Raw genomic sequence first — 26862 nt, forward strand, 5'->3', positions numbered from 1 at the left:
CCTTTATTACAACAGCCCTCTATGCTGGGTATTATTATCACCATTTTACATATGAGGAAACCAAGGCTGAAGAGGAGACGTGAGTTGTCCCAGATCATGCAGGGGGAAGTGGTGAAGCTGGGATTTGAACCCAGCATTTGTCGGACCCCAAAGCCCAGGGTCTCACATCTTCTCCTAGTTGGGTGAGAGCTTAAGGTAGGAAGGGGGACAAGTACAGGTGTCTTATACAGGTGTCTATAACGTACGAGGCCCAGAACAGGTGCTCACCCAGCTCCTGGTTTCATGCCCTCCTGTGATTGATAGAAGGGCAAGTTTGCCCAGGCAGATGGGTTCTTTCTGTTTTTGCACAAGTCTGGACTATCCTTGCTCAATCAGTTCTTCTAGAAACCTACCTGCTTGCTTTGGTCTTCCGTGGAGATAGATGCTCTCCACCCCGCAAGTGTGGGCTGGTCTCCCTTCTGCCTGCCCTAACCCCACAGCCCTGTGGTGGGTGGAGCCAGCTCCTCAGGAAAGGGGTTTCTCTCTAGACAGCCCTGCCCTCCATCCCCCTTTCCATCCCTGGCCCTGGCCGTCCCCCTGGGCCCCGGCTCGAGAACAGACACCCCTTTGCCAAGCACGGAATGGGAAGGGCCGAGCTGCAGCAGCCTCAGCCAGGAGTCCCAGCCAGGGAACGGGATCAAGAGCGGATGGGATGACTGGGGCTGCAGAGGGGCCAGGACCAAGGCACAGGGACCTGGGGCTGCAGCCGTCTGGGGGTGGCCTGGAGGTCAAGGGAGTAGCAGGAAGGCTCCCCATCCCCAGCTCTGCCTGGGTGTGAAAGTCAGAAGTCTTGCAGCTGCAGCTGGAGGGGGCACACAGTGGGAAATGGCCTTGCCCCGGCTCTCTTCTTAAAGGGGCCAGATCTCTTAAAGGGGCATGCTGGGCTGGGCAGGGGCCATGGGAAGTCTCAGCCTCTCAGCTCTGGGGTCAGAGCACAATGCCCTCCCACAGGCAGTGGGGCCGCCCCCTCTAAGGGATGCCTTGGTTTCCTGCTTCCTCACCATAATGGTGTCCAGCTGGGCCTGTTCCCACTTGAGGGGCCACGGGGCTGGGGCCCTTATTTACCTTGCCCTTTGGAGCGAGCCAGGGCCAGGCCCAGAGAAGCACCTCATAATTACTGAGGAGCAGATGACTTGGTGAAAGGACGACGCTGGAGCTGTGAGCTGGGACCCCAAATGCCCACCAGAGCACTTCCCTGACTCAGTTTCCTCTTGGTCTCCCAGACCCACCTTATCCAGGTGGTCCAAACAGATCCCAGCAGGGATGGGCGCTCCCTACTTGGGCTGTTCTCTGAGTTCCCCCCAGCTCCTTCCCTTCTGGTGACATCACCTCCACTCAACCCCAAAGTACCCAGCCCATCTAACTTCCATGATATGCTTTTCATGCATCATAAGTGGACATCGTAGCTTAGTATTTAAGGGGCCAGAAAGGCAAACCTCCACTCTGCCCATTCCCAGCTGTCTCAGTTTCCTCATCTGTAAATGGAGCCCTCAGTAATACTATGTCAGAGGACTGTTGAAAGGATTCACTCAGTTAATGCAGCTAGAGCGATGAGAACAGGTACAATAGATGGTAGCCAGGATTTGAACTCGGGTTCAGCAGGTGCCAAAGCCTGCTTTCTTTCTGTCACCATGCACCCTGGGATTGCATGCTCACTGGGAGCTGGTGGCAGGTGAGAGCTGTGGTGGGGACTAGAATCTACCCCTCCCTTCCACTAGCCTAATTTCATGGATTCCAAGAATGGTGGACAGTTGTGCAGGGTGGAAATGACCCTGGAGCCCCTCCGTCCCTTTCCCTCCCTGGGCCTCAGCTTCCCCATCTGTAGGTTGGGAAGATGGACAAAGACAGTGTGAGTCTCAGCTGAGCTATAATGCGTGAGAAAGGCTTTAGGACACACAGCGGGCGAGGCCTCCCAGGTTGAAGGACAAGAAGGGGGCCTTCGGAGCGGGGGAAGTGAGCTGGCTGTGTCCACAGCCTCGGACCTTGGCCTCTGCCAGCAGCTGGGCCTGGACTCCTGCTCATGGCCGCCCCCTTTCATGGGCCTTTGGTGATTTCCCTGCTCCAGGCTGACCCCTTCTCTGCTGAGGAGGCTTCTGCTGCCCCACCCAGGAACTCTGTGCCTGGGTGCTTCTGTATGTGTGAAAGTGGGCGGGGTTCTTGCAGGTGCTGAGATGGACAGGATCCTGAGCTCACACTGTGGCCCATGCACAGAGCCCCCGCGGAGTCAGCCTGGGCCGTCGGCTCAGCCATCCTTCCCGGAGCCTCTGCAGTTCTTCTGGCTGCTGCCGCAGGCAGATTCCCGGCGAATGGTGCTCCTGAGACTGCCACGGCCCCAGGCTGCGTCATTCCCACCCTCCCTGAGCCCTGGGACCAGCTGGGCAGGGCTCCAGCCCTGGGAACTTCGCCTGCTGCTTCTTTTTTTTCTTCTCCTTCAAAACTTCACTCTCTGATTCAATGAAAATGTCCTCTGCTCTCCATGGCCTGGCTTGACCAAGCTGACCTTGTAGGGTAGAGAACACTGGACCTGGAGTCCAGGCTCTGGTCTGTGTTCTGCCTTGGATGCCCCATGTGACCTCGGGAGAGTCCCTTCCCCTCTGTGGGCCACAGTTTCTCCATCTGTAAAATGGAACTGGAGGATGGTGGTGAGGGTGCATCTAGCAATAGAAGAAGGAAAACTGCCTTCGTACCCTCCTAGCTCCATGGTGGGCACCGTTCTTTCTTTGCAGAGAAGTTTACCCAGGGGTCCAAGCTGGACCTCTCTACTCTGCCCTCCCCACCAAAGCAGCTTACAGATCACTGGTCCCAGGCCCAGCTGTGGTGGCCTTGGGTTGAGACTCATCCCCAGTCCCAAGGAGGTTCACATCTAAGATTTGGCCCCAACTGTCCTCCCTTCCCTGCCCCCTACCCCCTGGCTAGAGGCTAAGGCACCCCTCCATGTGGGGCTCCACCACTAGAGGGCGCCCACCACTCCCCAAACGGTGACTAAAAACCAAACCAAAATGCTTACCTCAACGGAACTTAATGATAACAGCCACTGTTTATTGAGGATTTATACGTGTCAGGTGCCGTACCAGTCCCCACAGCACCCCTAGGAGGTGGATAGTGCCATCATTTTCACTTAACAGATGATAAACTGGGGTGCGGAGAAGTAAAATGACTGACCCAAGATCACCCAGCTGGTAACAAAGCTGGGACCTGCATCCATGTCCAACCAGGGTCAATCTCAGGCCCAGACCTGAAGGCTCAGTGGCCCTCAGAGTCAGTCGTCAGGCTGGGGGATGATGGCTAAGATGGGAACTAGAGATGGGAACTAGGATGAGGTGATCAGAGACCACTAAAGCGAATGGTTGCAAACTTGAACAAAATCATTCAGCAGATCTTTTAAAAACTACACTAGCAGGTAACATCCATGAAGCACCCACCATGTGCCAGGCACATGTGCCAAGTGTTCTACATACATGAGTTCGCCCAATACTTGAAACCACCCCGTGGGCTATGTTCTAGTGTGATTTCCATTTTACAGACGGGGAAACTGAGGCTCAACAAAACCAACTGTCTTGCCCAAGCTTACTCATTTGAAGCCAGGTCGCTTTGTCTCCAGAGTTTGTGACTCTTAACTTCTACACTGTGCTACCTGTCTTGTTTCAGATGAATCTTATCCGGAATCCCAATATTTAAGAGAGATAAGTGGGTAGAAGCAGAGAAGGCAGGGATCCAGAAGCCTGAGGCTCCCCAGGCCACAGCTGGAAGATCCCTGATCGGATGCATTCCTTTCTGGCTCCCACAGAGGAGCAGAGACTTGGCCGAGGGCACAGAGCTGGTTAAGGGCAGAGCAGGAGAAGAGCCCAGGCCTCCTGGCTCCCGGTCCACTGCTTGCTCACTCTACATGCTGCCCTGACTTTGAGACAAGTACAAGAATCTGTCTAGGTCCAGGCATGGGATGACTGGGGTAGAAGCTTCAGTTCTTGGCTTCAACGACTGGGTAGTGAATGTCTTTCCCCTGGTGAGCAGACCTCAGCCCTGGCTGGAGACCTCTGGGACGCATGGGCTGTCATAGGCAGTGGCAGCCGAGAGGTGGCTTGGGGGATAGATATCTGGGCCCCCATAATCTCTATCAGTCCTTCCCCTAAGCCATCCCAAACAAGCAGCCCCTATCCCACCTCTGACCCGAGTGCAGCCCAGAAGTTGTCCTGGGTAAGATGCTGTAGCAGCCTGTGGTCATGTGAGTAGACTCAGTGGTCTCATGGCAGTTTGTCCGGCACAGGAGCATGAGAGTGGGATATGGTCCCTGCCATGTGTGAGGCTCTCTTTTGGTGTAATGGGATAACTTCCCGATCCCGGGCCCTGCCTTGGGTCCACCTTATTACTTTCAAGAGTTGAATCTTTGGAATTTTCTGACCTCTGCAGTGATGCTGGAGTAACCAAGTTCAACTGCAGTATGGACAGCACCTTCCTGCAGCTGGGGAGGCTTGTTTGGTGCGTCTGGCTGGGGCTGAGGGCATCAGAACTAATCATGTGTGCACTACTGGGGATCAGGCTGGTGCTCAACATGATTGCAGTGAATCCTTACAACAGTGCTGTGAGGTAGGAACACTTGCGCTTTCACCCCCTTTATGCACAGGAGTAAGCAGAGCTCACAGTCTAGTTAGAGAGACAAAGGCAGAGCAGGGACACACAATGCAAACAGCACAGGGCTTACAAGCCCACATAACGTGGGCGAGATGGGCAAGGTAAATAAGTGAGGGGGCCATGTGTGAGGCAATAGGGAATGGCGGGGATTGTGGTGAACTTCAGAGACACACCTGAGGGAGGGGGGGTGGTGGCTGCTGTCAGCTCTTGTCACTTGGTGCCATGTGGGCCCGATGTGGTCAGAGCCTCTAGTTTTTAAAGGCAAAGCAGGCATTTTGATACTTGTGTCAACTCTTCCATTTTCCAAAACTTGGAGAACTAATTTAAAACTAATTTTTACACATCTGGGGGGAAAAAGCATGAATCAGAAAAATTAAATGTTTTTGTTTTTGTTTTTAAATCTGGACAGCCCAAACAAACCAGGAGACCAGATCTAACCTGATAATATGTTGTGGGATCCTTGAGGCAGGACCCCTCACTCCGCCTAAGAAGGTTCCCCCAGAGAAAGAAAACTTAACCTGAGGGTGAGGAGAGATTAGGGAAGGGAAGCAGTAGAAGATGAAGGGTGAATCGGGCAGTGGGACAGCCCGAGCAAACGACGGAGGAGGGAGCTTCAGGGAGTATGGTTTTGTCAACGTGCGACTGTATCATGGCGCCTGTACCACCCTACATTCATTCCAAGGGAAGCTGCCATGTTAGGTGGCCCCAAAGCAAGGGTTTTGGTTCTGGGGGATAAAAGGAGAGGGAAGACGGGACTCCCCAGAAACATGCAAGAGACTCCCTTTGTTGGGGCAAAGGGTCAACAAACTCTAGGGACAGAATATTTTCTGTCCTTAGTTTTAGACCGAGTTTGGTTCTTTGCAGGAACACCCTTCAGTCATGGGCCCTGTGTTCGGGGTGCTTTGGGGAATGAAGGAGAGAGGACTGCACCCATGCTTGGGGAAAGTAAGGTGGAGAGGGGCCAGCAGCTGGCGGCCGAGGTGACCAGGGAGACAAAGTGACCATAGGACAGTGGGCAGTGGACTTTTGGAGGAGGAGACAGAAAACATCAAGGGGCAGGTAAGCATCTACTTTGGATCTCTGCTGAAGCAATCAGGAGGGCACCGTGTTTCCTGCAGCCACGTGTAGGGTGGGACTGGAGTGACTGCGTCTGGAGATGGTGGGGAAGGGTGGCCTCCCTGACCTAGGGTTGCACGTGGTGAAATGGTATTTGGTTGAGCTGTTGGAAGGGCTCCAGACAGTGTGGTATAACAGAACCCCACTCTACACCCGAGCCCAACATCTGCAAGGAAGGTGGTTTGACGCAGATTAAAATGGCAAATATTTTCATCTCGTGAGTCAATCCTCACTGACTGGCTGTGGCTTTGCATTAATAAGAATTTCAGGCTGTGATGGTTCAGCCAGGAAGAGTGTGGAGATGGATTAATGATGCCTGCCCAGGGTGCAGAAAGGGGGACAGTTTCTATTCCTGGCTTGTTACTCATGCACCTCCAAAGGAAAAGAAGTTCTTGTCTTTGCTCTACAGTTCTCTTGACCCAGGTTCCCCTCCCTGCATGACTTGAGACATTTCCCCTCAGAGGGCCTGAATCTCATGTGACTTGCTCCCCTCTGGGACCCGGATTCCCCATCTGTAAAAAGCAATGCAATGCAGATAGTGGTAATAATATCCACCCTACCTATCTTGCGAGATGCTGTAGAGGTGAAATGACCTCTTTGTTGCATGATTTCATTCTTATAAATGCTCGTCTACAAGATTAGACTCAATTCTCTAGTTTTAAGTATTGTGACTTCAAAATGCATTGTAATATCTGGTAGAATAAGACCTCCCCTATCCCAGTCATTCTTTTTTCCCAAATATTTCGTGGCTTTTTTTTCTCTCTCACAATTATCCTTCCAGAGGAACTCTAGGATCGTTTCATAAAGTTGTGACAAGAAGTAAGATTTTCTTTGGTTACTCTATAACCAAGCATGGAGTCTCACGCTTAAGAGTGTGGGCTGTGAAATCAAAGAGCTGGGGTACAAATGCCAGCGCCCCCCACCCCCGGTGGTTTTGGGCAAAGACTTAACCTTTCCAGCCTCCATCTCATCATCTGTAAATGGGGCTCATAGTGGTACCAACTTTCTAAAGTTCTTAAGGAAGAATAAATAATTCATGGGCAGTATTTAGAAACTTGCCACGCACGTGACAAGCATGCAATAACTGAGAGCTAGCGTTAGTGTCATTTGATGTGTCCTCTCTCCCCTCTGCTGTCTGCTCAAGCCTGTGGTGCACACGTGGTGATGATGGCAGTGGGTGGGGCTTGCGTGGGTGTGGGGTACGTGGAGGAGCCAGGGGTTGCTGAGTGACTCCAAACCACACGGCCCATGTCTATGGCACGGGCTGCCATCCAGGACATCAGAATAGATGCCGTATGGTCCCTGACTTCTGGGGCCACAGGGTAAGGTGGAGGCAAACACAACACCCCCATCACTGTACAGGGTGGTAGAAGGTTCTGTCTGTCCAGAGAGAGTGATGATACCCTGCAGGGTGTCTGGGGTGTCAGAAAGACTTCCAGGCAGAGGGAGGCGATGAGAAAGCTGAGAGCCTTCCAGAAGTTGGACGCGGCCAGAGCAACTCCATCAGGAGACAAGTTTGGGGAACCCTGGGCCACACCATGAGCACTTTGAGTGTCAGGCTAGGTGGTTTAGGCTTTATCCCAAGGGCAATGGGGAGTCAGTAAAAGTCTTAAAACGCAGGGAGGGAGGTTGAGACCTGGTGAGAGCCATGTTTGGGAAGTGAGAACTTTGGGGAGGCACTTGCAGGAAGTCCCTTAGGACGTCCTTTGGCACACGCTGACCGTGGCCCTGGTGGGCTCCCCAGTACAAGCAGCACCGGGACCCTCTCTTCCGCACCAGCTCTGGAAGCTGTGTTGCAGCCTCCCATCTGCTCCAACTGATGGCGAAGTATCTTCCGACTTCCTTCTCTCCCTCGGCCTCTCCCTCCCTCATCCGTGCTTTCTCTTGCTCTCTGCCTCCCATTTACATCACCCACCCGCCTTCCTTTGGTCCTGTTGCCTGGTCCTGACTAAGCTCCACCAACATTTTCCAGCTTCATTTTCCCTTAAAAACGGCACCTCATGTATCAGGACACAGAGGACAACTTGGATGGAAGCAAAAACAAAAGACATCTGAGCAGCCAAAACAGAAGTCATCAAGTTCATTGTCCCTCCATGTTGGCGAGTCTGCCCACCTGGGATTCTCACTTAGAGCTTAATTCTTACTTCACACGTGATTTGAGCATTATTTCTTACCAAGTTTCCTGATATCACATTTTGAAGCAACGCATTATAAGCGCCTCCTAGAATTTTAATATAGCATTATTTATCATTTACCGCAATTTTTGCTTTTCATTTAGTTTTTTTAGTATTGTTATTTTTCTGATTATAAACACAACAGACAAACTGTAAACATTCTGAGAAAATGCAGACTTGTAAAAGATGGTGTGATGGTTAATTTTATTGTCAACTTGGCTGGGCCACAGTGCCCGGATATGTGGTCAGACATTATTCTGGATGTTTCTGTGAGGGGATTTCGGGGAGAGGTTAACATTTAAATTATATCCAGTTGATCAATGGTGCTATTGAGTTCGACTGTGTCCTGTCTGATTTTCTGCCTGCTGGATCTGTCTAATGCTGATAGAGGGCTGCAAAAGCCTCCAACTACAATAGTGGATTCATCTAGTTCTCCTTGCCATCCTATCAGTTTTTGTCTCTCATATTTTGATGTTCTGTTATCAGGCACATACACATGAAGGATTGTTTTGTCTTCTTGGAGTATGGACCCCTTTTTCATTGTGTAATGTCCCTCTTTATCCTTTTAAATAGGTGGACTTTGAGTAAAGCAGATTGCCCTCCATAATGTGGGTGGGCCTCACCCCATCACTTGAAGGCCTGAATAGGCCTGAAAAAACTGACCTCCCCAGAGCAAGAGGGAATTCTGCAGCAGATGGCCTTTGGACTTGAATTGCAACATTAGCTCTTATCTGGGTCTCCAGCCTGCTGTCCCATCCTGCAGATTTTGGAGGATACCTAGATGACCTTGGATATGGTGATGGCTTTTTAGGTATAACACCAAAGTTATGACACATGAAAGAAATAATTGATAAGATGGACTGCATTAAAATTAAGAACTTCTGCTCTGGGAAAGACAATGTCAAGAGAATGAGAAGACAAGCCACAGACTGGGAGAAAATCTTTGTAAAAGACACATCTGATAAATGACTGTTATCCAAAATACATGAAGAATTCTTAAAACTCAACAATAAGGAAATGAACAACCCATTTAAAAAATGAGCAAAAGGGGACTTCCCTGGTGGCGCAGCGGTTAAGAATCCTCCTGCTGGGCTTCCCTGGTGGCGCAGTGGTTGAGAATCTGCCTGCCAATGCAGGGGACACGGGTTCGAGCCCTGGTCTGGGAAGATCCCACATGCCGCGGAGCAACTAGGCCCGTGAGCCACAACTACTGAGCCTGCGCGTCTGGAGCCTGTGCTCCGCAACAAGAGAGGCCGCGATAGTGAGAGGCCCGCGCACTGCGATGAAGAGTGGCCCCCGCTTGCCACAACTAGAGAAAGCCCTCGCACAGAAACGAAGACCCAACACAGCCATAAATGAATAAATAAATAATTAAAAAAAAAAAAAAAAAAAAAAAAAAAAAAAAAAAAAGAATCCTCCTGCTAATGCAGGGGACACGGGTTTGATCTCTGGTCCGGGAAGATCCCACATGCCGCGGAGCAACTAAGCCCATGTACCACGACTACTGAGCCTGCGCTCTAGAGCCTGTGAGCCACAACTACTGAAGCCCACGTGCCTAGAGCCCGTGCTCCGCAACAAGGGAAGCCACTGCAGTGAGAGGCATGCGCATCGCAACGAAGAGTAGCCCCCGCTCGCCGCAACTAGAGAAAGCCTGCGTGCAGCAACAAAGACTCAACGCAGCCAAAAATAAATAAATAAAATAAATTAAAAAAAAAAATGAGCAAAAGACCTGCTGAACAGACATCTCACCAAAGAGGATATACAGATGGCAAGTAAACATAAGAAGCAGATAAAAAGATGTTCAACATCATATATTGTTAGGGAATTGCAAATTAAGATGACAATGAATAACACTACACACCTATGAGAATGGCAAAATCTAAAATACTGACAACACCAAATGCTGGTGAGGATGTAAAGCAACAGGAACCCTAATTCACTGCTGGTAAGAATGCAAAATGGTACAGCCACTGTGGAACACAGTTTGGCAGTTTCTTATAAAACTAAACATACTGTTACCATATGATCCAGCAATCGTGCTCCTTGATATTTACCCAAATGAGCTGAAAACACGTGCTCACAGGTAAACCTGCATACGGATGTTTATAGAAACTTTATTCATAATTGCCAAAACTTGGAGGTAACCAAGATGTCCTTCAGTAGGCGAATGGATTAATAAACTGTGGTACATCCAGACAATGGAATGTTATTCAGCACTAAAAAGAAATGGGCTATCAAGTCATGAAAAGACGTGGAGGAACCTTAAATGCATATTACTAGGTGAAAGCAATTAATCTGAAAAGGCTACACACTGTATCATCCCAACTATATGGCATACTGGAAAAGGCAAAACTATTAAGACAATAAAAAACTTAGTGATTTCCAGGGGTTAGGGAGATGAGAGGGATGAATAGGTGGAACACAGAGAACTTTTAGGGCAGTGAAACTATTTTGTATGATAGTACAGTGGTGGATACATGTCATTATACATCTGTCCAAACCCATAGAATGTATAACACCAAAAGTGAACCTAATGTAAATTATGGACTTTGGGTGGTAATGACGTGTCAATGTAGTTCATTATTTTAACAAATGCACCGCTCTGGGGCAGGATGTTGAGAGTGGGGAAGCTTGTGCCTGTGTGGGGACAGGGGCATGAGAACTCTGTATTTTCTACTCAGTTTTGCTGTGAACCTAAAATTGCTAAAAATAAAGTTTAAAATAAAATAAAAAATAAAGTTTATTGATTTAAGAAAATCATCCCATGAAAAGAACAACTATCAACAGCAGCATATGCCTTTGGGGTATTTTATAAAATATCTATTTATATTATATATACATTTATTATTTCTACAACTTTGCTTTATACCTTATTTTGTTTTGGATATCTTTCATTGCTACTCACATCCTCCTTTGTCTTATCGTACCATAATTTATTTAGTTAATCCTCTTTGATCGTCATTTGTATTATTTTAAACTTCTCACTATAGATGCCATAACAAAATTTCTCTCTTTAGGTGTTTGCCTGAATTTTACTTCAAGGTAAATTCTAGATGTGAACTTGCTCAACCGTCTTCCAAAAATGCTGGTTCAATTTACATTCCCACTAACACTGTATGACAGGGCCCATTTTTTCATACTCTCAGTACTAATATTAACCTTTTTAATCTTTATCAAAAGAAGAGGCAAAAAATTTTCATCTTCCTGTTTAAAGATAGAGCTTTATGATTATTGGTGAGGTGAAGAATTTTTTCATATATTCAGTTTGTAGTTCTCTGTATTGCCTTTAACTGCCGTTTCACATTGTATATTCCCTCAGTATCATTCCTTGATACTGATGTATCTCTTCTAAATATCTGCGGAGAGCTCAGCAGCGCAATTAAGGCATAATAAGTGAGTGAGTGAATAAATGAATGAATGAATGAATGAAAAGCAAGACCACTTCAGATCTCAGAAATGGTAAGCAGTATGGAGAAATTCCCCATTTGGTTTCATGATTCAAAAATGAATCTCGGGCTTCCCTGGTGGCGCAGCGCTTGAGAACCTGCCTGCCAATGCAGGGGACACGGGTTCGAGCCCTGGTCTGGGAAGATCCCACATGCCGCGGAGCAACTGGGCCCGTGAGCCACAACTACTGAACCTGCGCGTCTGGAGCCTGTGCTCCACAACAAGAGAGGCCACGATAGTGAGAAGCCCGTGCACCGCGATGAAGAGTGGCCCCCGCTTGCCACAACTAAAGAAAGCCCTCGCACAGAAACGAAGACCCAACACAGCCATAAATAAATAAATAAACAAATTAAAAAAAAAAAAAAAGAATCTCTCTCTGCATCTGGCCAGAGGAGGAGCTGGCAGAGGGAAGTGCCCTATCGCGAGCAGAGCCGGAGGCTCCTCCCGTGAGCAAGGGTCTGGTGTTGGGACCAAGAACACGCTCCCGCCTAACATGAGAATGTGGAACTCAGCCTCCTCGCAAGCAAGCACAGTCCCACTTCAGTCATCCAAGTGCCCGTTGGGGTAAATAACACAACATTTATGCACTTTGTAAGGGAGATGTGTTTTGGAGGAATTTATCTGCAAAAATCGTAGAGCTGGACACTGGTGAGATTTACTGAGAAAAGATAAAGAACAATAACCCAGGTATAGTTCCCTGTGCTATACAGTAAGTCCTAACATAGGGAACTATACTCGATATCTTATAACAACCTATAATGGAAGAGAATGTAAAAAAAGAATATGTATATATGTGTATATATATATATACACACACATACATACATATATATGTATATGTAACTGTATCACTTTGCTGTACACCTGAAACTAACATAACACTGTAAATCAACTATATTTCAATAAAAATTGAAAAAAAATAACACAGGTAAATCCATCATTTGACATCTCTCTCCAACAATTACTGCTGAGTGTGCTCTGGAGAATGGTCCACACCCACTAGTGTTCTAGCCAATCAGAACGTTCAGAGTCCAGGCTAATTCAGCCAATCAGAGCTCAGCATTCTCTGATGCAGAGTCTGGGGCCCCAGCTAGTAATAGATTTCTGCCAGTGACAGAACTTTAGGGGCTCAACTGGAGAAGTGGTTGATGGGTGGGAGGGGGGAACTTTTCAAGAATTACAAGTCAGTTGAAAACGTAAAGTCCACACAATTACTAACATAATAATTAACATTTACTGAGCACTTACACCTCAGTCATGTTCAAAATGCCCTCAGAGAGGTTAAGTAGCCTGCCTGAGGTCACAAAGGGGTACAGAGTCCATGTTCCTGACTGCTCCACCACTCTGTGAAATAATAATTGTCATCACTAATATTTAATGACTACTTCCGGTATGCCAGGTACTGTGCTTTTAGACGTGAACGGCACACAAGAACTCTGTGAGGTGGGTGCCCTTGCCACTTCATTTTACGTATGACTGATCAAATAATAATAAAAAATCTGAAACCTATCCTAAATATGTCTCTTATTGGGAGAGACTTTGACAAAGGTGGAAAATGTGAATCTTGATTCTTCATGCAAAAACCAAACCAAACCAAAAAACAAAGACTCAAACCCAAAGTCTAGTCCATGTAATTATTTAACAAAGTTTCATTGACTGAATAAATAAGTGAGACCCAGTCACAGGAGACCCAATGGGGACCCACCAAGCGTGATAGATGGCTGTGCACAGTAGGACCCAAAAACGTTGGCTGAGTGCCTCAAGGAAAGGACCAGGAAAGGACTGTGCCTAATTATAATCCAAGGCAGAAGATGTGAGACATGGATTGTGGGACAGTGGGACTTGGGTGCTCCACATCCTTTGTCTTGTCCCAATCTCCCACATGGTCTTCAGAGCATTCAGGGTCTGTTCTGGTACCCTCCAGGTGGCCCCCCCAAAAAAAGGAGGGCTCACATTTACATACAAGAGCACCAGCACTGTCAGGCGGACACACAGACCTAGAGTCACAAGCAGGTGGCATCCCACACAGAGCTGGCTGTGCTTATTATCGTGGATACACATGTATGTGGACAGCTGCATGTACACACACACACACACACACACACACACACACACACACACACACACACATTTCTTTGAGGATCTTGTGGAGTTCCTAAACAGGGAATTTGTTCCCTACCCGCCTCTTGTTGTTTTTGATGGTTTGATGGCCCAAACCCACACACATTTATTGGGTACCTACAGTGTGCCCAGCATTGTGCTGCGCCAGGGGACCTATCCTTGGGGGCCAGGAGGGAGAGGCCCCAACTTAGGAATCAGGAGGACTCAGGTTAAGGCGGGAGAAAGTGTCGGGAAACCCATGGTGGTGCTGGTGGGCCTGCTTGGGAGAGCTTGTCAGAAAAGCTACAGGGAGCTGGCCCCAGTTCAGACATCTTCCAGGAACACAGAAAACAACCACATTTTACTAATTATAGCAAAGGAAAACACGCTGGGATTACAGCTAAATTACATTAAGACATAACTGGCTGGCTCGGCCAGGGCTCTATCTCTCTGGCTCAGGTTTCAGCCAGGCTGGGCGGTGACATGGGTAGGCAGACGGGCAGGCCAGCGAGGCCTTGGCCGGGGAGGGCCCCGCAGCCACGTCCTCTGTGGGGTTGTGACCCTGACATGACTTTTTGGGAGTCCCAGGGCCAGTCCCTATTTGTATGACCAACATCTTCTCCTCCCCAAAAGGGGCTTGCCTGGGCTGGAACAAAGTGCTTAGAGGGTCGCGGAGTCATCCAGCCCCTGCTCTCCTTCCCTCTCAGAGCGGAGGGTCAGAGAACTTCAGGGCTCCAAGGAAGCTCGGGGCCAAAGCTTTAGTCATTTAGAAGGTAACTCGAGTGGGTTGTTTTTCTAAACCTTCTCTCCTGTTGCAGCCACCGACTCTGTCTTTTCCTTCCAGGCCCCGTGGTCTGCACCTGCCAAGAAGGGCTTGACACCTGTTTGGGGACTGGGGGTTTGGACCCTTTACCCCTATTCTCCGTGTAATTATTCCTAGAGGGCCAATGTCTGACTCATGTCTCACTGGTAGGAAGGAGGGAAAGAAGGAAGGACAGAAGGAAGGAGGGAGGGAGGGAGAAAGAAAAGGAGGGAAGAGGCAGGCGGTAATCAACGTAGGGCAGACGACTTACTGGGCATTTGCCAAACACCAGGCATTGTGCATAAAGTATCTCCCTGCATCTTTACAAGAGCCTCGAGGACAGGAACCCAGTCTGAGGCTTCCATGGGTTCTAGAGCTGCACACACTGCAGGTACTCAATAAGCATGTCAATAATTGCTTGAATGACCAAGTGAGGCCAGGCAGCTAGGTCACATCGTTATTTGTAGGTGGGGATACTGGAGCTCAGCTGGGACAATGACACCTATGCTAACACAGGGGTGGGGTTCAAATCCAGCTGTTTGGCTCCGAAGCCCACTCACTCAATCCCACACCCAGGCTGATCACCTTTGGGTGCTAATGAAAGTGGTCACTCCAGTGATCACACGGCTCCCAGTTATGATGGCAACTTGGTCTCCAGCCTCAATCTTGTCGAGCTTGGGGCTGAACCGAGGGTATGCTTTTATTCTGCCAGACACTGTGCTTTATTTATTTATTTATTTGGCCGTACCATGCAGCATGTGGGATCTTAGCTCCCTGACAAGGAATCCAACCCACGCCCCCTGCAGTGGAGCATGGAGTCTTAACCACTGGGCTGCCAGGGAAGTCCCCAGGCACTGTTTTTTTTTTTTTTTTTAAGATGGTTTTCTTAATTTTTATTTATTTATTTTATTTTTAGTTTATGGCTATGTTGGGTCTTCGTTTCTGTGCGAGGGCTTTCACTAGTTGTGGCAAGTGGGGGCCACTCTTCATCGCTGTGCGCAGGCCTCTCACTATCGCGGCCTCTCTTGTTGCGGAGCACAGGCTCCAGACACGCAGGCTCAGTAATTGTGGCTCACGGGCCCAGCCACTCTGCGGCATGTGGGATCCTCCCAGACCAGGGCTCGAACCCGTGTTCCCTGCATTAGCAGGCAGATTCTCAACCACTGCGCCACCAGGGAAGCCCAGGCACTGTGTTTTAAAATGCATCATCTCATTTAATCCTCACACCACAATCTGAGGACGGGGTGGCCCTTAAAATTCTCATTTTTTAGATGAGGACCTTGGGGCTCAGAGAAGTAAAGTGACTTGTCCGAGCTCACACAGCTGCTACCTGAGGGTGATGGGGTTCCCATCCTGGTCTGTGTGCTGCGTCAAGCACCACACTGTCAGGGTAGAGTTCCCATGGGGCCTGTTCTCCAGCTACCTCCTCAGGGCCTGTCTGATGGCCAGGCACAGGGTGTGGAGTGGGAGGCCCTCTCCCCTCTGAGGACAGACCCCGTAGCTGTTCCCCAGGCCTTCTGACTATGAGGACAGTGTTTGGCCAGGGCCCCTGGGCTCAGCTCAGGGAAAACACACCGGCCTGTGCCCGGTGGCTGTGGAGCTGGGCCCATCCCAGATCCTGGGGCAGCAGGAGGTGTGGTCTTGGGCATGGGGAGCAGCTGGGCTGTGGTCTGGTGGCCACTGTGTTCTGGCCAGTTATGCTGGTGTTTACAATCCACATTTTTAATAATCTGATGTTATGCTTGGCCCTAGATCCCTTCTGCAGGGCCTAAGGCTTGCCTCCAAGATGGTCTTCTAGTTCCTTCCAACTCCTGCCCTGAAATGAGCTGGGAAGAGAGAGAGACATAGGGAGATGGGGACTGGGAGACAGATATAGGAGCAGAGAGAGGGAAGTCCACCTGACATATATGGAGCTCCTGCTGTGTGCCAAGTGGATTTATTTCCATTAGTTTTATTTGATTCCCACAGAAACCTAGTACGGTGTGTTTTCTGTACTCATTCTATGGATAAAACTGAGGCCTAAAGTCAGAAGCTGCTTGCCCAAGGTCACACAGCCAGGGCGGGTAAGCCTGGGTTTGACCTCGGGTGGGAGCTGCTCCAGAGCTTGGGTCTTTTCCATGATGCTTGTTGAGCTAGAGATGCACCTGGGAATGCTGCTTCTTTAGGGGGACTCATCCACCTGAGCCCTACACCTTATCCAGGGGTCAAGCAAGCTTTCATTCTAGGTTTGGGGGAGAACAGACATGAATGGCTATTCTGGGGGCAGGGAAGTCCAGACCTTGGGCTCTCCCTTTCCTCTCTTCTCCCATTCAGTCCTTAGCACGGTCTGCCACCACCCCAGCCTGTGGTGGTGGCCTAACTCAGCCTTGCAGTTCAAGGCAGAACTTTCAGCCTTTCTGCCCCAGCCCCTCAGGCTCTACTGAGTTAGGAACGGCAAAGCCAGGCCTTTCTGTTTAGGAAAAGGTCCAGTGTGGAGCCAGGCCTGGCTGAAGCTATGAAAGGGCTGTGATCTCCAGGCCCCCATCTCTGCCCCTTTCTTGTCTTGCTTCTCTCTGATGTAGTGGGATGGACAGTGAAATCAGATTTCAACACCACGCTTACCAGCTGCACGAGTCATAACTCTAATAATTACGTGATATTGTGTTAATAACTCATAAAAAGTCATAACTCTAATAATTGCATGGTATTAATTATGTTCCAGAGACTAGGTTGAGTACTTTTTATCATTCTCTGTTGGAGAATCCTCAAAAAGCCCTTTGAAGTCGCTAAGATTATTGTTGCCATCATACAGATTTAGAATTTGCCTGTAGTTACACAGCCAGCAAGTGGCAGAGGCACCATTCTTTTTTTTTTTTTTTTTAATATGTTCATTTTCAATTACTTTTTCCTAACTTTATTTATTTATTAACATCTTTATTGGAGTATAATTGCTTTACAATGGTGTGTTAGTTTCTGCTTTATAACAAAGTGAATCAGCTATACATATACATATATCCCCATATCTCCTCCCTCTTGCATCTCCCTCCCACCCTCCCTCTCCCACCCCTCTGCTGTGTGGCATGTAGATCTTAGCCCCCTGATCAGGGACCAAATCCATGCCCCCTACAGTGGAAGCATGGAGTCTTAACCACTGGACCACCAGGAAAGTCCTCAGAGGCTCCACTCCTAACTGCCCTGTCATAGTGCTTTCTATGACTATGGCTCTGTACCTCAGTTTCTTCATCTGTAAAATGGTTCTGCCAGTTCCAACCTCAAAGAACTGGTATGATGATGCAATGAGAAAATGAAGGTAAAGTGCTTAGGACATAGGAGGTGCCTGAAAGATAATTGCCTCAGTTTGTCAGTCATTCAGCAAGTGTTTAGTGGTTTCCTACCTGGGCCAGGCACTAGGCTAGGTGTTGGGGAGAGAGCAGGAACATGCAGACGAAGTCTTGCCCTCATAGAGCTCACAGGTCAGTGGTGAAGATAAGCAGTAAGCAAATCCAGCACCTAATTGATGAAATGATTTCAAGTGTGCCCTGTGCTGCCAGAGAGAAGTACAGGGTCAGGTAAAGACTGGAAATGGTAAGGATGGCACCTAGGGGAAAGTAAGGTCAGGAAGTCTCTATGCCCTAGGACACTGTGAGGGGTCCTCAGGGCTGAGGAAAGAGGATATCTGAGGGGCAGAGGGGTTCTCCCCCATCTTCTCTGCAGCAGCAGGGCAAGCAGACTCAGGTAAAAATGTGCTGGTTCTACAGGTAAGTGTCACCTGCTGGGCAGCTGGGGGGACTTGCGTCTGAGGTCTGTGGAGGCCAAAGCACAGCGTGGCCTGCCTCTTATGGCCTGGCTGTGTGGAGCTGGCCTAGCCCTGCCTGTTGCTGAGCTGACTGGAGCTGGGCCGCTGGTTCAGATCCATCTCTGCTGCTTATTTCCTCTGAGTGACCTCGCTTCTTGGAGCCTCAGTTTATCTGATCTGTGAAATGGGGATCTTAATGGCCACCTCTCTGTTCTGAGGATTTAATGCAAGAATGAATGAGTTATCATTATGCTTTACTAAAAATCTCTGAGAGCATATCAGTTGCCAGCTTGCACTATGCTAAACATTTGACAAGCATTGGTTCATTTAATTCATATCACAAACCCCTGAAAGAGGTGCCTTCGTTATCCCCATGTTACAGATGGAGAAACTAAGGCTCAGGAAAAGTTAAGGAACTTGGTCAAGATCACAGAACTGTGACAGAGTTTCCAAAGGAGAGAAAAACACATCAGGACACGTGCAAATGAATGGAAACCACAACTACAATTTATGGGGTCCCCACTAGGTGCCAGGCGATTTGTGCATGGACCTAGATCTGCTTGCTTCAGAGGTGGCTTCTCTACTTCGACTCCAGGGTCTTTGTGGGGAGGTGGTGGGAATTTGGGGACTCTAGTTCCATTTGGCCCTGGCCTCGCAATCATGCAGGCCTTAGATATAGAAAGAGGTTCAACGGTCTCTTCAAATATGATTATGCATACTGTTAGGATTGCCAGATTTAGGAAATAAAAATGATTTTAGAAACACAACAAATTTTTTTTAGTGTAAATATGTTCCAAATATTCTAGTTCCTTCTAACTCTTAAGCATGATATACCTATATTAAAACATTATTTGCTCTTTATCTGAAATTCACATTTTACTGGGCATCCTATGTTCTATCTGGCCACCCTACGTACTGCCCCCAAATCACCCTGAAAGGATTAAGAGAAAACAAGTTTCACCACACAACTTATTACACTGTCTTGCCTGTAGTGTTATACCGACTGATATTTTTTAAAAGTCCTAAAATTATCTTGGGACTATCTTGCATTTTGTGGGTTTAAAAATCTTTTGTGGGTTTGTTCAATGCTAATATTTAAAACAGGCTACAGATAAACAATAAGGTCCTACTGTATACCATAGGGAACTATATTCAATATCCTGTGATAAACCATAACGGAAAAGAATATGAAAAAGAATATTATAAATATATATGTATAACTGAATCACTTTGCTGTACAGAAACGAACCCAACATTGTAAATCAACTATACTTCAATAAAATAAATTTTAAAAATAAAATAAAATAAAACAGGCTACAGTGTTTTGTAACCTTAAGTTGATATTTGGGTGGGCAAACTATGGCCCATGGGCCCAATCCAGTCCAAAATAAAATAAATTTTATTTATACAAATAAAGTTTTATTGGCACACAGCCCCACGCATTTGTTTACAGACTGTCTATTGTCACACCACAATGGCAGAGTGGAATTGTTGGACAAGAGACCATATGGCCCACAAACCCAAGATATTTACTGTCTGCCCTTTACAGAAAGTTTGCTGATCCCTTTGCTGTTATTATTCCTATTGATCAGGGCTTGCATTCTAAGCAGTAGCAACATACAGGTGGGCCTTGCATGTGAAGGTGGTGGAAGGGTGACTGGAGTTTGGAAATGTCATTTGGTAAGCCTCTCACCATCTTACCTGACCCTTGGTGGGTGTCCAGTGGGGGTGAGCCCTCCCCCACCTTTTTTTTCTCAAATTTCCTTCACCTTCGTCTCTTGGAAAGGGAGCTCCCCAGTCACCTCCCCTCCACTCTCGTGGAGGTCTGCTTTGTAAATTCAAAGCAGGTTTCTGCTGCATTTTGAGCCCTGTCTGCTTTTCACAAATTTCACCTGGCTAAAAATAGTCATGTGCATAATCTCTTGATTCAAGTCTTCAGCCGAGGGGGGAGGTCTGTGCCCTGATCCTGGGCAGCCGTCCTTCTCTGTGCTTGACAACCCCATCTGCCTGTCAGTTGGGGTGCAGAATTTGTCGAGTTCCCATCTCCAGGGCTCAGTGTTCAGCTGGGTTTAATCGCAACCCTCTTTGGAGAGGGCCAGTGTGCAGATTAGAAACAGGAGAAGGGCTGGGTCAGGCAGCAGCATGTGAGAATTCACCCATCGTCTGCTGCTTCATACCTGCCTCCCTTCCCCAGACCTGCAGAAACAATGTCACCTCTCCTACTTGAACACCTAAGAGGAGTCCTTCCATTTTTTCTCTATCTGTCCATCCACATAGCCATCCATCTGTCCATCCATCCATCTAAACCTCCAATCTCAGAGCCAGTTACCCAGGGAAACTGACCTAAGACAAACTCTCTCTTAATATGCAAATAAACTCTTGCCAAGAACTGCAAAGGGTCTGAGACGTTACCTACTTGTAAGCTGACATGCACGGCTTCACAGATGCTGGCAGAAGACATAAGACTCCTGGGTCAGAGACAAAAGACATTATTATCTATAGCACAGCAGACAGCATGAATTTCACTGACGTGGGGGGATGTGGAGGGCCAGGGGGATGCCGCCCATGCAGTGGGTTTGTGTCGCAGCTGAGAGCCCCAAGTTGAGGGAATTGGATCCTTACAATGGGCAGAAACCTTGCCTGACTTTTGCCCTGGAGGAAGGCGTTTTCTTTGTCATACTGGATAGTAGACAGACTTGCTCACTGCTCTGGAGGGAGACATCACCTATCTTCCAGGGTTGAAAAGGTAATCAGAGAGAGCCTCGGCTCCCAAGATATGAAGAAAAGTGAGAGACCCATAGAGAGTTGTCTCTCATCAGCTGTCAGTTTGTTAACCTTAACTAACTATCTGAGCTTTCTTACTGATTGTTTTTGTACATAAAATGAACAGCATTCACAACTGTCATGAGTTATTGCAGGCTTTTATGCTTGTAATGACACATCACCCTTTAACTGACCGGTAAGACATAAAACCTCCAAGGCAATTTTCACTCGGAGTTACATTTGGAATCATTGCCTATGTTCAGAAACAAACGTTTAGATATTAACATTGGTGTGTCTTCTGTGTATTACTGATGTTGTTACGATGATTGGACATGATGGGAAACCTACACTATTACACGACCATTTATCACACACAGTTTAGGGATGCCAAAAATGACAGCGAAGTTGGCATTTGGCTATTGGCTTTCCAAAGCAGAGACCAAGGCTGAAGCCAAATAGCATATTTGGGCTGAATTCTGAGGCCGAAGTTGAATGTTGAGGCATCTCAAATTATAACACAGAGTGCTATTATAATACCACTCCATTCATTCAGAATAAACTGGCATGGGGAATCAGGGATGGGACAGAGGGCTATAGGAGTAGATGAGTGGGAGTCACAACACAAAATCTCCGGTGCCCGTGGGTATGCTTCCTGGCAGAGATAAAATCTAAGGTTGGGCTCTGCAGGGTGAGTGGGAGCTAGCTAGGTGGGGGCTGGGGAAAGAGCAATTCAGCAAAGGACCAGCATGTGCTGAGGCTCAGAGTGAGAGAGAAAGTGAGTGCCTGGAGTGTTCTGGAAACCAAAAGAAGCTGAGTGGCTGGAGCATGAAAAGCAAGTGGTGTGCGGGTGTGTGTGTGTGTGTACTGGGGGGTAAAAAGGGGGTCGGGGCTCAAGATCAGGGTGAATTGTGCAGACTTGCAAGATCTTAGGCTCCACCCTGAACAAGGTGAGGGCCTTGGCAGGGCTTCAGGTAGGGCTGGTAGTCAAGGTTGTGCTTTAGAAGGATCCCCCTGGACAGGAATTGTGGAGAATGGATCAGAGGGGACTGGCTGGAAGCAGGACGACCAGGGAGCAGGCTGATGGCTTCCAGAGGAAGGAGCAGAGCAAGCCTCCCGCCTCGTGCCTGGGAGGAGCTGGGTGGAGGTAAAGAGAGAGCTCCCCCGAGCCCCCCAAACCCTCTTCTCTCAACTGAGGTTTGAGCAACACAGGTCTTTTCTCACTCTCACCTCCTCTGATAGGAGAGGTAATGATTCCAGATCCCCATTTCCCTGCCTGCCCATCAGCCCTGCCTCAGGTTCCTTCTAGATCTTTCCACCACTGGTATTTCTGGGTTAGGCTACCTGAACTGGTGGGCCAGAGTTTGAATAAGAGTGACGCTAAATGAAAAGATCCCCAGGTGATTCTACGCACAGCTAGGATGAAGATGCATTGAGCTAGTCAATATCCTGGAAGACTTTTACTAATTTCCTGATTGTGAAATCCAACCTAGTGTACTTGTCATATTGTGACTAAGTTAATATCCAAATATGTTTTAACTCAGAAAGACTCAGAAAATAAACTTTGGTTTTGTAGAAAAAAAGAAGAGTGATGCCAAATTATGTGAATCCTTGCTATGCACCAGGCACTGGGTTCAACATGCATGGTCTCATCTTGATTCCATTGAGCCGTGGTCACAGCGCCTGGCTAAGCAAGACAAGGTCAAGATTAAGTGACTTGAGCAAGGTCACCCAGCTTGCAAAGGGCAGAACCTGGGTTCAGCCCAGAGGGTCTAATTCCAATATCCAGATGCTGAACCACTATGGTGAACCGCCACCCCAAATGGGAAGCATTCTAAGCAGGGTGGTGTTCAATACAGTGAAAGACAGGATGGACTCTGGCCCAGCAAAGTACCTGTTGGCTGCAAACAGCCCTCTCTACTGGGAGTCCCAGCTGAATGTTAGCTCAGCGCGGAGGCAGGCACCAGTGAGGACTTCCGAGCCCTTAGCTGTGCACCAAGCATAGGGGTGGCCTGGAGGAGGCGTCATTCTGGCTTTCCTGCTCAAAGCCTGGGTCAGAGATGGCTAACTGTGCCCCAAATCTGTTTTCTCTTATTCCCTGGGCTCACAGCTGCATTACATTTCCTCACTCCCTTGCAGCTAAGTGAGGCCGTGAAGAGATTCAATTCATGGAATGTGGATGGGAGTGATGGTGCCACTGCCCGAAAGCCCCCTGCAGGATCCTTTGTGTCTCTCTCTTCTTCCATTTCCTGGCCATTTGCAGACGATCCAGAAGACTCTGAAGCCCTAGGAGATGCTGGAGCCACAAGATGGAAAATCCTGGGTCCCTGAGTGACCCTGTGAAGCAGAGCCACTAACCTCGCCCCATCACGGGACTTGATATGAGTGAGAAATAAGTTTGTCTTTGGTTAAACCACAGGGCATGTGGGGCTTTTTAAAAACTTATTATCATTATTTTAAATTTTATTTTATTATTTTTTATTGAAGTACAGTTGCTGTACAATATTATATAAATTACGGGTGTACCAAATGAACTTATCTATGAAAGAGAAACAGACTCATAGACATAGAAAACAGACTTGCGGTTGCCAGGGGGGTGGGAAGGATTTGGAGTTTGGGATTAGCAGATGCAAACTTTTATGTATATGTAGAACTGAATCACTTTGCTGTACACCAAATAGTAATACAACATTGTAAATCAACTATACTTCAATAAAATAAAATTTTAAAGGAAAAAAAATTACGGGTGTACAATATAGCGATCCACCATTTTTTAAAGGTTATACTCCATTTATAGTTATTGTAAAATATTGGCTATATTCCCTGTGTTGTATCAATACAATATATCCTTGTAGCTTATTTTATATCAAATAGTTTGTACCTCTTATTGGTACAAACTTGTTTGTACCCCCTACCCCTTTATTGCCCCTCCGCCTACTTCTTCTTCTTCTTCTTACTATTATTACTGTGGTATCTAGTGTCACTTACCTTGACTACTGAAGCCCACCTGGTCGAGCCTAGACTTCAATACTCTAGTCCTCAGCCCACAAGCAATGCTTGCTGAAGCCACGGAAGCTGCCTCCCTCACTCCTCTCTTTCTCCACTCTGAGCTGCACCGTGATTGCCGAGGCATCCCTGCTGTAGTCCTGGGATGGGTAGCTGTCATTTTCCTTGGGTTTAATGCCATTTGGTCCCATCTCTTGGGTGGTGCAATGGAAAGAACCTTTGGCTCAAACCTGGGTTTGGATCTCTGCTCTGTCATTTATAGTCAGGCATTTACCATGTGCCAGGTACTGTTCTACGTGCTTTAGATGTACTAAGTCCCTGCAGCCTGGAGGTAGGTACCAATGCCATTCCCACCAAGGTCACAGAGCCGTAAATGATGGAACATGGGTACCCTGTCAGCCTGGCTCCTGAGCTCAGCATGGTAACCACTACTTCCCCTCCTTGCTCACTTCCCGCGCACAGCCCAGCTTCCGTGTCACTTGGTAAATGGATCAGAACAGTATTTCCAAGCGTGAAATGTGCTGCCTCTGGAACCCAGAGTCTTACCAGGCACTGTGCTCCCTTCTTCATGGTGGGAGCTGTGAGATACAATAAGTTGCTCTTTAGTTTCAAGGGAGTTGACTCAGCATGCCCCAGAATACTGGATCCCTAAAAAGGTCACTCATGTGGTGGGTCCCTGAATCTTCATACAGTTTCTCTCCTGCTCTCTGTAAAGCAGGTTTGTTTGTTGGTTTGTTGGTTTTCCGTGCCGCACGGCTTGTGGGATCTTAATTCCCCGACCAGGGATTGAACCCGCTCCCTCGGCAGTGAAAGCATGGCATCCTGACCACTGGACCGCCAGGGAATTTCCCTGTAAAGCAGGTTTCTTACCAAGGTCTCCAATATACCCGCCACTTCTTGTTTGCCTGATCTGATTAACACGCCAATAGCTTTCCAATATCATGGTCTGACACTTGGCAAAAGCCATCTGCTTCCAGGGTTGTTGTAATGACCGCTTTCCCCAACTTCTTAAAAAAAGAGTGAAAGTTTATAGAGTTGCACCCCTGCCGCATCGTCAGGGAGTCCTCTGAGGGGGTGAGGAGAGCAGGTCTGGGCAGAGGGAGAAATGGAGCGGAAACCAAGGCCTTCCCAATCCCATGGCGATCTCTGGGGCTGGGATGGCGCTTCCAGGTGGTTGGAATGGAGGAGAGGGGACCAGTCTTTGGATGGGGGCTGCCCGTTGGGAAGGGTGTAGCCTCGGGTGAAGCAGCTCACTTTGGCTGAGGGCAGTTCCTAGAGAGGGACTCAGCTTTGTGCCATCACCAGATGGCACTGTGGGCGGCTGGGGAATGAGTGCCTTGGGCCTGAAAGGGCAATCTCCACGGTGCATCACAGATTCCTCTACACCTCCTCAACCTTCCATGCTTCTCAGGGTCCCTGCTGTCCACATCAGTGACTTCAATTTCTTAGTATATTGGCTTCCTCCCTCACATTTCTACATATATATGTATGTATATATATGAAGTTTTCTAGAAGAATACACAAAAAACTGTTAATACTGGTTGGAAATTAGGTTGCTGGGAAATTTGGGTGTAAAGGTAGCTGACTTCTCTTGTATACATTCTTAGTTTTGTACCACATGCATTCATTTTTCTGTAGTACACACATTTGTGAAATAAATTCATAAAAATCCTGGGAAAATGAAGTGCAACAAAACATATCATGTCATTTCCCAGGCAGATCACAAAATCATCATGAATCACATTTTCCCTAGTCATCAAAGTGTTAAATGACCATTTTAGTATCCTTTCAACATCTTACAAAGGGAATCGCATATGCTTTTCTTTCAAAAGTCTTTGCTCTAAAGCACTGGATTCTGTACTTTGCCGGCAGTACCTCGTTTAGTATCTCACTTTGTCCACACAGCCCCTTGAGGTAGGTCTTATCATCACCCCAATTTTATAGGTGGAGAAACTGAGGCCCAGAGAGGTTAAACAATGGTGGAGCTTGCTAACGAAATGCCCCTTTCTTTGACCCCCACAGTCCCCTCCAGAGGAAAGACAGGGGTTCTCAAAGAAAATTTGCTAATAGGAGACTGAGGTACGGACGGGAAGAATGACCTAAGGGGAAATCAAGGCACTGCTGGATCTTGAACCAGAGCTTCTGACTCCCAGACGGGGCCTGTGTGTCCCTCAGTGTTGCGGGCTCTGAGCAGGCTCAGGAGGCCTTGAAAGGAGAGACATGGTGGGCTGGGAGGCCAGTGGCCCCGGAGTCAGGAGGTCATCACCCTGCCCTGCCCTGCCCTCAGTTGCTCACCCCAACCCAAGGGTCAGGGGGGAAGGGACTTTATGGCCGAGGGGATTTATGGCAGAGACAACAGTTTGTTCTCTGAGCTGCACCAGCCTGAGCCACCCAGGGAGCAGTTTTACACATATCCCTGCAGCCCCCAAATGGGGTTTCCAGCTGGAGCTCTGGGGCCCACCCCTTGGCCGCAGCCTGAGATGGCCCCATTTCCCATCTGTGCAGGAGCCCTATGGGGTCCGTCTGCTCCTGTGAACCCTCCATGAACCCCAGAGAAAGAGGGAACGGCTTGGAGGCCCCCCTGGTAGGGGCCAAACTCCTCCCAGGAGCTCAGAGCAGGGGGAGGTCAGGACCCCAGCCAGGGCAGAAACAAGTCTTCTGGGATCCCCTTGCTGTTCCCCTATAGAAGTCTGTTTATGGCCCTGAGGCCCCTCAGTTCAAATAGGATTGTCACCTACTCATTCCTTCCAACTCAAGCCTCTACCCTCAGTTCTCTGTTCCTTATTCTCCAGCTGATCACATCTCCCCATCTGCTCAGTGTCTCCCCTCAGAGGTTCCCCAGGAACTGCCAACCCATTGTGGCCAAACTTGAACTGTCCGCTGCCTTCCCTTCCTCTCCCATCTCCTTGTTCTCACCTGTGGTACTCCACTTATCTCAGCTCTAAACCACAAACGTAGGGTTCTCCTTGACGCGACCATCTTTCAGTCGCCAAGTCTTGCCAAGACTGCTTTCA

Source organism: Balaenoptera acutorostrata, chromosome 2, assembly GCF_949987535.1.
Source record: "Balaenoptera acutorostrata chromosome 2, mBalAcu1.1, whole genome shotgun sequence".
Classification (NCBI taxonomy): Eukaryota; Metazoa; Chordata; class Mammalia; order Artiodactyla; family Balaenopteridae; genus Balaenoptera; species Balaenoptera acutorostrata.